The sequence below is a fragment of the Prionailurus viverrinus genome, chromosome B1, assembly GCF_022837055.1.
Source record: "Prionailurus viverrinus isolate Anna chromosome B1, UM_Priviv_1.0, whole genome shotgun sequence".
Lineage (NCBI taxonomy): Eukaryota > Metazoa > Chordata > Mammalia > Carnivora > Felidae > Prionailurus > Prionailurus viverrinus.
Genome location: NC_062564.1, coordinates 187,800,393 through 187,814,090, shown reverse-complemented (window position 1 = coordinate 187,814,090; position 13,698 = coordinate 187,800,393).

The window sequence follows — 13,698 nt, the reverse complement described above, 5'->3', positions numbered from 1 at the left end:
AAGTAGGCTTACTGGTGAGTTCACTCAGCATTTTAGAAAGAAGTTGTGCAACATCTTCCTCTAGGAAGAGGTTGTATACAACCTCTACAACCTCTTCCACTAGGCGAGCAGAGGGATTACTTCCTAAGTCTATGAGACCAGCATTGCCCTAATACCAAAACATGAGAAAGATATAACAAGACAGGGAAACTACAGATCAATATCTCTCATGAGTATAGATTCAAAAATGTTTATAAAATATTATCCAATAGATTCCAAAAACAATGTATAAAAATAATTATACATTACAAGTAAGTGGGATTTTTCTATGTATTTTTCTATGTATTTCAACTGGTTTAACACTTGAAAACCAATTAATGTAATCCATCACAAATAAGTATTCAACAGGATCTAGATCTATTCAAAATGTGAACTTCCAGCAATCTAAGAATAGAGGAGCCCTTTTTTAACTTGAGAAAGAACCCTTACAAAAAACCTACAACTAACATCATGTTTAATGGTGAGAATATAGACGTTTTCCCACTAAGAGCAGGAATTTGCTAGGATCATCTCTCACCCTTCCTATTCAGCAATGTAATGGAAGCCCTAGCTAATGCAATAAGACAATAAAATGTATACAGATGGGGAAGGGATATATAGAACTGTTTTTGTTTTCAGATGACATGATTTTCTAAACAACAAGGTCACCATGAGGGAATTTTGAAAGTGATAAAATTGTTCCTTATGGAGGTGTGGTGCTGGATATGTGCTTTATACCTTTGTCAAAGCCCATAAAACTGTATCAACCGAGAATGAATTTTATTCTATATAATTAAAAAAATCAGCCAGGATGTGGAGGAAAAGTAAAATTCAGATGGAAACAAGCAGATATAATTGTATTACATATGAATACATCATCCCACTGAAGGGTTTGGGGGCGGAGCTGATCTAAAGATGCTGCTAATAATGTTTTGAGTGGATACTATAGAGCTAAAGACAAAAATAATTGTATATAAGCACTGTCCTTCCTTTTGCAAATTTGTTTCTTACAAGGGTATAGATAAACCTGTATGAAACTATTTTATTTGCAAATTAGGGTTCAACAATTGAGCAAATACATTGTAGATAATGAGAAACATTTTAAAACATTTTCACAGTTGAAAGAATAAAATACAATTAAGAAAGTGAAAAAGGTTAGAATGAGCTCTGTGTTACTGGGTTAGAATCACTAAGGACATGCTTTTTTGGTAAATATAGATACAGATTGGAAATAAATGATGTTTGTGTGTATGTCTGAGGTAACATATAGGCATGTATCTTCTAGTTCTATCTACTAAGATACTAAAAGTGATGACATACCCAGGAGCACTGAGCGCATCTACTGCTCATTCTATTGGTTTCTAAATACCATTTTCCAATTAAAAAAATACAACAGGGTTCTTAAAATACTGATGGATTATAGGGATAAAATAGGAAAAATACAAGGTATGCTTAGTGTCTTAAGAGTATTTAAATATAGATGGACATGTCAAAGGGCATGCGAGGCAAGCTGAAGGAACTCTGAGTGTCCAAAGTTAGAACAATTAGAACAACAAAATAAATGATAGTATTGGATTAAAATTAAAAAAGGATAAAAATTATCAAAAATTCCATACTGATATAAATAAATGAATAAAAAATGGATAAGGGGGAGGAACAACTCTTCCTTACAGAATGATTACCATTAGTAAATGTTGAAATGAGAGAAAGAAAATTACTATTATAGCACAACAATAGTAATTGACACAGACATTATTCTCAGTGGTTCCTAAAATTAATAGCAGAAGTGGGATATTTGTATTGTCTACAGTTAACTACCTCAAAATATTTAATGCTTACAAAGAAAAAAAATAGTAACTTAAAAATCCTAACAGATACAACTTTGAATAAATAAACAATGTTAACTTTGACTCTAACACATATCAACACTGTATATACTCTCTGAAATGATGAACTGAGGACACATCACTTCTTTGATATTATTCCCCAAAATACAAAATCTCAAATCATACAAAAATCAGCTAATCCCAAAATGAGGGGCATTGTACAAAATAAATGACCATTTTCTTTAATGTGTCAAGGTGATGGAAAGACTTTGGAACTGTCACTAGACTAGAGGGGACTAAGAACGTGATAACTAAATACAGTGTGGAAACTGGGATTGGATCCTTGAATACAAAAACCACACTAGAGGGAAAAAATGACAAAATACAAATAAAACCTTTAGTTTAGCTAATAGTCTTGTACTAACATTAGTTTTGATAATTGTTCAGTGCCTTTGTAAAACGTTAGCAGAAGCTGAGTGAAGGGTATACACAGAGCAACTGTCTGTACTATCCTTTCGACTCTTATGTAAGTCTGAAATTATCTTGAAAAATACCTTTAAAATATGCAGAGGATCCAATTAGGTAAATTTTAAGAAGATCATATACAAATGGTGAAAGGAATTTATTGAAAAAAAAAAACCCTCTATTAGTCAGGACAATGCAAATTAAATGAACAATGTGATGCTGTATTTCACCCATTGGGTTGCTCAAAACTCACGAGCACATGGGCAAACACTCAAATATTTCTGGCTGGAGCAATGACTTGTTACAGATTTTGGGTGAATAACCTCCTGTTATGTTTTACAATTAGAAAGATACAGATTCTTAGGCCCTGCATCTCTTTTTGAGGAATTTATGCCACAGGAAAACAATTATTAGTATATAAGCATGAACATGGTCATTGTCATAGTATCCCGGCAAAACATAGTAAAATAACAATATAACAGACTGGAAACAACCTGCAAATTCAATAGAGAGGTGTTTAAATTCATCAACAGAGAGGTGTTGCTTGTGTTAGACCCCATACTATGAAATATTTTTACAGTTATTATGAGTTAGATGTATTCCATATTTTTTGATGTGGGCAGACATCAGTAAGAGTATTAAGAGATAATAAAACTTCAGTGTTTTATATATGTATAAATATATATTTATAATTATATATAAATTTATAATTATATAAATTATAATGATCCCCATGTGAATTACAAGCAATGGCAACAAACAGTCCCATATATAAAAGTGTGTAGATGGTTTCATATGAATGCAGGGAAAGGACTGGCAGTATACACCCCATCTTAGGGAACGTCCATCTCAGGGAAATAGGAAAGACATGATAAGTGGATGGGAAGCTGATGATAGTGGTTACTCTATTTACACATTTTCCCATTTTGTTGCAAGTTATAATGAGTACATATTGCTTTCATAATAAAAACTAATTTTATAAGAGCAAAATCTCTCTATTCTCGCCTCTTTTCTTTTTTTTTTCCCTCAACCCTCTCTAACCTTTGAATTCTGTGAATGTAGAAATAAAAGAGTCTGAACTATGAAAAAAAAAAAGCTAACTATTAAGGTCCCATATAGAGACATGACTGTTCCTTTGGGGACATTTTGAGACTTCTATTTTTCATATGTCTGTTTGGAATAGCTACACTTGATCATGATCTGCTGCTGGCACAGGTTAGAGCCACCCCTCAGAAGCTGGGAGCCCTTTTTGTAAGTTTGATTTAATAAAAACCATAGACAATAATTCACATGAGGTAGGGAGACTGTCTGACTGCTCAACTGGCTCAAACTGGACCCTTAGCCCTGTAAGACTCCTGAATTTCACAGCATATTCTGAATACCACACATACCCTGAGAGTGGGAATGCTTTGTGTTTTGTACTCTTAGACCATCAATAATAATAATAATAATAATAACAATAACACAAACAACTACATTTTCTAGCATATCCTACTATTCTCCAGTTTCTTTTTGCAAATGGATGAAGTGAGGTCTGCGGAAGCCAATAACTTGCCCAGCATGTAGCACGGTTAGGATTTGAACCTAGGAAGGGTCAAGAGCCCTTGTTCTTATATAATATAATGCATTGCTTTCCAAAATACCTTACATTCCTGAAAATAAAAATAAGGTACTCCAGACTTGAATTGGCTTTCTTAATTTATTGTGCTATATAATTTGCTTTCTTTTGATTTTGTCATGAATTTACAGAAATACAAACTAAGAGAATATTTGAATGAGAGGAGACATAGAGGTCATAGACAGTGGGCATGCACTGAGAACTTAACATCTGAAAGCATACCGCTTGTATTTTGTGTTAACATTAAACTACTCTGAATTTTCCACAAAAATACACCAACTAAATGTGGCTCATCTCAGGCTTTCTGTGTCTTTGACAAACTCAGAGAAATTATTTGGTGATGGATTTAGTGTCTCCAGGCATCAGGGCAATGTTATAATTAAACATCCCAAATGCAATTTCTTTACTCATAGAACTAAAATTTTTAAGGTCACAAGAATCAAGAATGAAAGTTAACAAAGTTGGTAAAACAAAACAAAACAAAACAAAAAAAACCCCAAAACAAGAAAACAAAAAGCACTGGCATTTCTGTAGTATTTTACCATTTGGAAAGTACTTTCCTGAACAGTGCCTACAATATAAATTCTGTAAAGTGGTAGGATTTTGATTTGTTTGATTTTATCTGATTTATTTCAAGAATCTGAAATAGTACCTAAAATTAGAGTAATTGTTAAATGAAAATTGGTTGGATGAGTCTTTTAAAATACATTATATTATTCCCATTTTTTAAATGAGAAAAAGAGAGGTACTGAGAATTTAAATGATTTGCCCATAATTTGAAAGCGAAAGAGACAGTGTTTGAATACAGTTCTTTATCGCTGAATCCATTGTATATCTTTCTGCCCTTCCTACTATGACAGCCCAAGCAAGAAGCACATTCTTACCTCAACCAATATTTTAAACTACCTACCAACTGTTATCTGAAAATAGTCAGAAAATAACTACATCTTTTCTGATATTTGGTAAAGGCAAGACAATATTTTTTCTCTTCTATTCTTTGAGATGGTGCTGAGAGTTGAGATATTAGAAGTAACTTCATATTTTACGTACTTCACACTGATGAACAAAAAACTATATTTTTCACTTAAGCAGAAATTTTTTGTATTATTTCACTGTGTCTGCAGCAAAATGATTCCTTCCATTCAAAACAATACCTATAGTCACTGAGACATTCTAAAGAATTTTTTAAATAAAAGAAACTTTCAAATGCATTTTTAATGTTAAATATATTTTGTTATACAATACCATTGAAATTCGCCAATAGAGTATATGGTTCTCTATTCATTCACTCAACAAAAATTTACTAATTGCACATTAAGTACCAGGCTCTATCCTATTTGCTAGGGATATGATTCTGCCCTCTTGGAACTCACAAGCTATCAGAGAAGGCAAGCCCTAAACAAACATTCTTATGAACTGGGTATTAAGATAACAGAAGCAAATGATGTTCTGGCCTCCAAACATATGAACTCAGATCTAGAAATAAGGACAGGTTTAGAGAAAGAGAGAAAAGTTTAAATGAGGATAAACTTAGGTTAGGTAAGTGGGAAATAGCTAGGGTATAGAGCGGCAGAGGACAAAGTTCCAGGAAAATCGACAGTACATGTGAAAGTCCAGAGGTGAGAGAGAACTTGGCACCTCAGGGAACTGGGGTGCACTCAGGACACCTGGAGAATAGAGGGACAATGGGAAAATGAAGAGGGGAGGCCAAAGAGAAGGGTCTAGAATGTGGAGTCCACATCAGCCACGTTGAGGATGTGGGCGTTCACTGAAAGTTTCTAACCTGGTTAATGGACATAATTAAATATGCATATTTGAAAGATCTTTCTTGCTGCTTTTTTGAAGTCTCTAATAGGTATGCTACCAACAGACTTAGCTCTGCCCTTTGTGTTTAATAGGTGCTCAATGTAAAATAGTCAAATTGAGTGTATCATGGATAATTCTATGAACACTCTCCTTTGTTTTATATCCTGCCTGCTTCCAAGAGGATTTGAGGTGCAGCGCAGATTACGTATTTATGGTGATGTTTCCTTTCAAAGCTCATTGGCTTCAAAAAACAGAAGAGATACTGGGAAGTAGTATTTGCTTATCCCTGAAGAATGATGGGTCTCTGCTGATGGTGACCTCTCTGAATCTAGGGATTAGGCTTAGAAAGATGTTCAACTAGTGTTTGGGTATAAGTGAGTAAATGAATCGATGTTTTGCTGAAGATGTAATGAATGGATAACTTGCATGCAAGAGCAGGTGTTGAACCGAGCACTGACCAATGTGAGGAATGGTGCATGAGACCATCTCTTTCTAAAGACCATTGCGGTCCTATAGGGGACATCATATGCCCACAGACACGCAGCAAGATTCACATCATCACACATGCCTGTCAGACTGAGGCTAAATGTGATAAGCCCTGTATGAGAGGCACAGTGTGCACATTCCCTGCTGCAAAACACAGTATTTTTATTTTTCCTCAAATCTACCCAATTTGCAAAAAGTTCAAGATGCTTATTCAAACTAAATTCAAACTCTAAGGCCTTGGGGGGTTTTCCCGTCACTGCTCGTGTTATAGTTTTGAAAAATAACGGCAAGATGACTTAATTAATTGTCCCTTCTTTCAGCTTTCCATCTAAAGTAGACGAATACCTATGCGTCCCACAAATCAATGAGCCCTGGAACTTCCTGCAGATAGATTAGCACATCTGTAGTTTAAAGCCGGTTTGTATTAGAAGGGAAAAATATATTCCCATGAGGAATGTTTAAGGGATCAATTCATAAGCAAAGAAAACATGCAATTCTCAGCAAGGAAACAATATATTTTGCTTCTGTTGCTGTGATTAATTACACACCACAACACAGTGTTTTTAAAGGGCCATAGTCAATCTTTGAAGACCCACAAGTTGACCTGCATTAGAAGCTGAGGAGAAATTGCACACTAATTCTGAGCAGCTTTGTGTAACAGGCCTGTTGTGTGAAAAATTATGGATAATAATAAAAACGCACAGCCTTTGTATAACACTTAAAGTAGGCAGTGCTGCCCCACCTCTTGTGACTGATTCCGCTAATGAATCACAGTTAAAACAATCAAACCTCTTTCCTGAGAGTCTCGCCAATTATACTGCAGTGAAAATGAGGATGAACTGGCCTCAGTAAAATTTCGGTGAGGCTCGTGCCCTTCCAGATTCCTCCTCCCAGCCAATACACTCACAAATGAATTTCTAAGAGGAAGTTACGAGAGAAGATACTCATTTTAAGTCATATTGTTGTTTTCCTGATTCTGTGTTTAAGGTCTTATTCAACTGTTTACATTGTGGAGTCAGTGACGAGAGAGAGAGAGAGAGAGAGAGAAGGAAAAAAGCATAATCTTTCAAAGTCAGAACCTGTGTGCTATTTATCTCTTTTTCCCTCTGCCTCTCTGAGCCTTTTATCTTCTGTCCTTGCTGATCTTTCCACTCTCAAGTAATGAGACAAGCTCTCCTCCAAGAACCACACCCTGTCCTGAAGCAATCTGAAGATCCCTTACGCCAACAATACTGTCTTCACATTTTGCAAACTGAAGGACCTGGCTGCTTCTCTTCAGTGACATGTTCCGCCTACTGTGACTTCCTACTTACTCCGTGTCTTTTTATTTCATTTGTTCTTTATTACGCTGTCCTTGTGAGACAAGGATGCGGACACTTAGTGTTGATTTTCCACCCTTCATCTCTGAACAACTTTTCCCTACCACACAAAGCTATGTACTTCTACCTGGGACTGTATAAATAATAGTCAATTTGGTTTCAATTTCAGGCAGATGACCCCTGCCTTTACACAGTGACCCTGGCAATCATAAGAAATGAAGCATGTGCTCTGCCCACCCATATGTGGAGAAAGGTTGGAGACCGATTCCGTCAGTTTTTTCCCCATCTTTCAAGCTCCATTGCCACTGGTACGTTGTCAGCAATGACCTGGAATGGGACCTTGAAAAAAATGTAGAATCAATTCCAGTTTGTCCACTGCGCAGACATCTGGATAAAGGGAAATTACTTGAAAACCCATGAGTTTGAACATCTACAACCTTGCTACCATAAAAGCTTAAGTCTTCATTTCTGATGCTTCAAACCTACCACACTGGGGCAGCGCAGAGGCTGATGAGAATATGAATTGGTTGCCTGAAGGAACACCCTCTCTGTGGTATGGAATGTTTCAATATTCTATATTTCTATTACCCTAATATCTCAGTACTAGGCATTCAACAGCTTGTCGGTGTTTGTAGAGTTTTGTTCTGTAACCAAAAAATGGATATGGTCCTTGATTTTTAAGCACTTAGAATCAAAAGAAAAAAAAAGGCAGAGAAGCATACAAATGCATAAAACACCTCAGGTTATCTGTCTAATGTTAATATGAGTCAAATAGAGTTGGACAGGGCTAAATCTTGAAGAATAAATAGACATTGGTAAGATTTCTATGAATAATTCCATTCTCTTTTGCCTCATGGACTTTACAAGTGTATCTAGCATGTCCCTCCCTGTCCATGGGTTCATCCTCCAGGAAATATCTTGGCTCCGTTTAGCTCTTAGAATTCTTTCGACTAGATCAACTTTCTGTTTCTAAATTTGGTTTAGATGCCCACTTTTCCCGTAGCTCCCTATTCTTATGCCTAATTTCACTTCCCACATTGTACCATGAATGCCTGATTCTATGTTGGTTTCAAACCATAAACTAGAGCACCTTGAGAAACTTTATCTCACCTTTTCCTTTTTTCCCCCTTATTGGGCATCCATCTCCAAGTCTGTCACATTAATAAGTATTAGTTGAAAGTGCATGATGAAGGCATGTAATAGAATATGCTCTAGTAAACATATGAGGCTAGAGGCATAGGTGTTAGAGGTGGGAACCACTGGAGAAATCAATGGAAATGCAGATGGAGAAGAATACTGTTATGCCAATGTCAGAACAAAGGTGTCCTCCTTTACAGGATTGCCTTTTTCTCTTTTGCCCTCATTAAAGAGTATAATTCCTAAGTGCAAAGGTGAAAAAAACACATTATGTCAACCTTGCTTTCCCAATTATAACATCTCAGAAAACTGAGGGGGGGAAAGTGTTTTAAAATGAAGGAAAGCCAAGGAGAATGTGAAGAAATAACCCAGAAACCACTCTTCCCTAGAGAATTCAGGGAAAAAGACCATTTGCCATGTAATTTGTCAGCATTTTTAAAAAAGTATTGGTCACACAATTAGTTAGGCTGATGGGTAAAATATTAACAGAAGCGTGGACAGGGCATTCTATGGAGAAATTATACAACATATTTACCAAATGTAATGGGCTGATTCTATCACCGTATTTGTAGAACATAATAAAATGTGTCCTTGACTAACAGGTATTTTACTCTAAAGTGCTTTTCTTAGTGTTATGAACTTATTTTCTGACACTGGTTATTACTTATTTCTACAGCCTTTATTATAGGAGCCGTTAAAGAGTAACTTCCACTCTTAAAAAGGTTGATTTGTTTTGCTCCAGGAAGGAGTTTGGTGTGAAATGTTGGGACAAGCTTTGGTTAAGGGCAGCTGCCTGTTAACAGTGGAAATCATTCAGCTCTTTAGCAGGCTACGTGTCCTTTTATTTCCTCATCTAACAGTGCAAGTAATCGCTTACAAAGTCAGGATTCTCCCTGGCCTATTTGCAATACTCTTTACTTAATTATTATTTTTGACTGTCCTCAATTCAAGAGCTAGCCAGTGTAGGTAAGACACAATAGCTTTGCCCCATCCTTGGTGATTGGAAAGATCCCTCTTCTGCATCAGAAAGTTGGATTAAGTTATTTAATTGTTCCATAATTGTGAAAACATTTACCTTGTAAGCACATTCATTATCTGTTGAGAGAAATTTTTGAGTTTAGAGATGAAGAGGCTTTTATTCTCAATGCTTTTATATATTTAAAAACATTTTAGTTCTTGAGGTTCTTGTACTTAATCCAGTCTTTTACTTATTCTTTCATCGGGGAAAAAAAAAGGGCAGGTCTAAATGCAAATTAACATTACTGTTTAAATATCACAGACCATTTTCTCTGAGCCCAGTTACAATAACTAGTAATTATAAAAATTGCTTGCCTTCGGCTTCCGGCTAAGCCAGTGCTAAACTTGTCCTTTTATTAGATCTGTCAGACTGAGTTAATTATCTTTATGATAATAGATGTGCCTTACCTCCAACAAAACAAATACACTTATAATTAGCTTTTTAGTTAGAATTTTAATTTATTTATAAAGACTGTTTGTTTTCCTTCTTTTTTCCTGCTTTAGAAGAGAAAGGATGGGGAGTGGGGGTTTCCATTTTATCAGGTTACCAGTCTGCTCACTAGTTTGTAAAGGCAGAGAAAACAACCACCACAACAAAAAAGGATTCATTTTGTTTAATCACCAAGTCCAGTGTTTAATAGTGCAGCACGCCTCTTCTGTGTTATATCCACTCAACTCCCTGGCATTTTATTTTACTCTATATACACAAAAATGGGGCCCTTTTTATCTGCCTTCTCAACAGAGTAGTGTTATAGAAGCTATTACATGGAAATACTAACAAGTTTGAATCAAAAAGCTTGCTGTACCATAGCACAGCTTAAAAGTCAAATCATCTTATAGTGTCCCCACATTTTTGTGGCACTTGCTTTTCTTTCATCAATACCCAGCATGTTTCAGAATATTCTGAATGCCTGCCATGAGTTCCTGGAGAATATCTGTGCAGAAACAGCGGAGCACAAAGGAAAAAATATGCTTTGGTGTCACATCAAACAAAGCTGGGTTTTGAGTTGGTTCTGCTGTTCATCAACTGTGTGATTTGGGTAAGTTATTTAACCTCTCTGAGCCTCAGTTTCCTCAGCAGTAGAATGAGAGTAATGTCTAAATTAGTAGCAGTTGTTAGGAGGATTAAAAAAGAAGGTACACGGAGGGCTCAGAAGGGTGCCTTCACAATTTAAAAGTTTAGTCAGGGATGATTGCGATTAGTGGTAGAATCGTGAAGAAATATGGATGCCTCAAAAATTCAAAATTAATGTACAATCTAATGATCATTGTATGGGTTTTGTTTTATACGGAAATATGATTTCTACTCATTGTGAAAAAGATGTCCCTGATCATCTAGAAATTAAGTCCTATTTGTACTAAATAATGAAAACATGCTGCGGATAGGTGATTCTCCAAAGTTGCCATGATGAACTTCTACCTGTTCTGAGCTGGAAAGGAGCTGTCGCATCTGTCAGCCTTATTTCCAACAGAGCACAACTCTTTTGTTTTTCTTTCTGTAAACTTACTGACTTACTCATCTTAGTTTGAAAATTCCCACTAGCTTAAAGATCCCCTCCAGCGCCTTTCAATCTGCCAAATACAGAGGTCTTAGTTAGAATAGCAAAGGTCTTATTCAGTCACCGTAGGGCCCCAGAACTTTGTAATGTGAAGTCAGATGTGCCCAGGCTAATGTTCAATGTGCATGCAAGTCGTTAATAGTGAGTGCTCATGATGCTGATTTCTGGCCAGAAGAAGGATGTGTCCTGGAGGTGATGAAGCAGCTCCTTGGCCATGTGGCCAAATACTCTTACACCTGAAGAGAAAGTATGGGTGGGATGAGAGAGGGATGGACAGAGGGCAGTAGAGAGGCTCCTAACCTCCTGTCAAGTCAAGCATACTGGCATTTGATACAGGATAGATTTGTACCCAGAGCTGCCTTAAGACTGTGCGTTAGGAGGCCAGATGTGTTAATTCAGAGACAGCCAAGGCCTTTTGCTTTCAGAGTTCCATACCTTTCACACCCAGGTTCACATTCCACGAATACTAATGACGATGCCTCTACATGGCAGCTATTTCTAGCCGTTGGGTGTTCCTAGTGAACAAGGAATTCTAACTGCTCGTGTCTCATTGCATAGACATTTATTTTGTATGTAAGGTGGGGTCCCACAGAAAAGGCTATCTCAAACATGTCTCAACCTGATCAACTTGCCAGCCAATGTCTCCGATCCCCCTCTGGAACATACCGACCACCAGCCTTGGCATCACAGCTTCAACTCCCGTTGGAGTATTGCTTTATGAAGAAACAGTTGTTTGTTCCTAAAGTTTTGTTTTGTTTTGTTTTGTTTTGTTTTGTTTTGGGGGGGGGCTAGTTGTGTTTTGTAGTGTCATTGTAGATTCTATAAAATGAATTTAAATGCTTTAAAAACTCAGTGAGGATGAATCAGTAATACGTTTGCTGTTGAAATAAGCTCTTGTACAACAAACGCTCATGTATCTGCCCATGTCTCTGGTGATGAAGGATGTCCTCCGGATGTTAGTGATGGCTGGGCCTACAGATTGCTGAGGACTAGAAGGTACAGTGGGGATCACAGAGCATTTGAAATATGGAAGCCTTCTTCAAAGTAATTTTGATGAATATCTTAAAAAATGAAAAGTAATAATTCGCATTCTTAGTTTCACAAGAAATTAAAAATGTCTTCATTTATCCCTCATGAATTAATTCATGAATTAAATATTTTGGTGAAAAGGATTTTTTTAATAGCTGCTAGTAAGACTAAGTGAAGGAAATGTGGCTGAATGTAAAAAAGCCAATCTTGCCTTCCTTTTCTTTCTTCTGTGTAAATCATTTGGGGCTTTTCTTTGCTACTGCTGTGCTCCAGTGAGCCAATCTGATCTCTGAGTCATTATTACCTTTTTTTGCCTGAATGGCAGGGCTACATACAAATAGAACTGGTAGTGTAATTCTACACTTGTATTAACACTCATTCCTCTCCATTTTATTTAAAAGTAATGGTGCAGAGAGGTCCAAAAATAATATTAAACCCTAGTAGCTTGCCTGCAAATTACCATTCATTTCTTTGTATCCTGCATTCCCTTCGCTGTCACCCGCATTGGCTTAAACAGAGACTCGAGCTCCTGTAGCCAGCTCGACCACTGATGCAGTTCAGAGATGTATTCACTGGAGGTGGGGGATGGTCTTCTACACACTTTAAGCAGGTCCCATCTCCTGGTTTGTACAGTGTCTTTCCCAAAGCTAGGTCTGGCATCTTCTCTCAGGCACCTGCATATTTTCTGGCCGCCGTTGCTTCACGTTCTATCCTCTCCTGAAGGGCAATTGCTCAGTGACCCTTGCAAATTTGTGGGACAACTTATGGAGTCTTCTGGAAACTTCAAGATGCAGAAGCTGTGTTCCAGGCAGTGGTAGGAGATAGCTTCTTCCCCTTTAATTAAAGGTCCATGTTGATACATGGGTATCCATTCAGAGCTCTTTGTGCCCCCTGGGTACATTCAGAATGGATATCAACTCATTTAGTTTTTAGTTTCAGTCCCTGACTCTCCATGAGTCTGTGATACGAGCATGATAAGATGAACCCAGAGACACATTCAAGTAAAAATACACCATTCATAAATTTCCTTTAGAAATCTATAGCTTCCTAACAGAACAAAGCTTCTCTGCTTGATTCTCCTTCCGTGGGCTAAGAGTTGCAAGGCCCCACAAAGGCTAAGAGGGTAGATAAATTACTGACTCAGGCTGGGAGAGGGGGAGGTGCTCTGGCAAAGAAAGAAATCACGTTCTCTATTGAAAGGGAATATCCTTCAGCTTGAGCCAGTTGTGGTCATGCTAGGATGTGGGCCAAATTTAATCAGATAGAATTTTTCTGGTAGAGCCCAAATCTAGACTTTTATGTGAATTCTCTTGATTTTTTTGAATCTTGGCAACTAATTAAAAAATTAAGTACTCGTCAAGCATCATGAATCTCAGTTTGGTTCGTAAATATCTGGTCTATGATATCTGACTTTGATC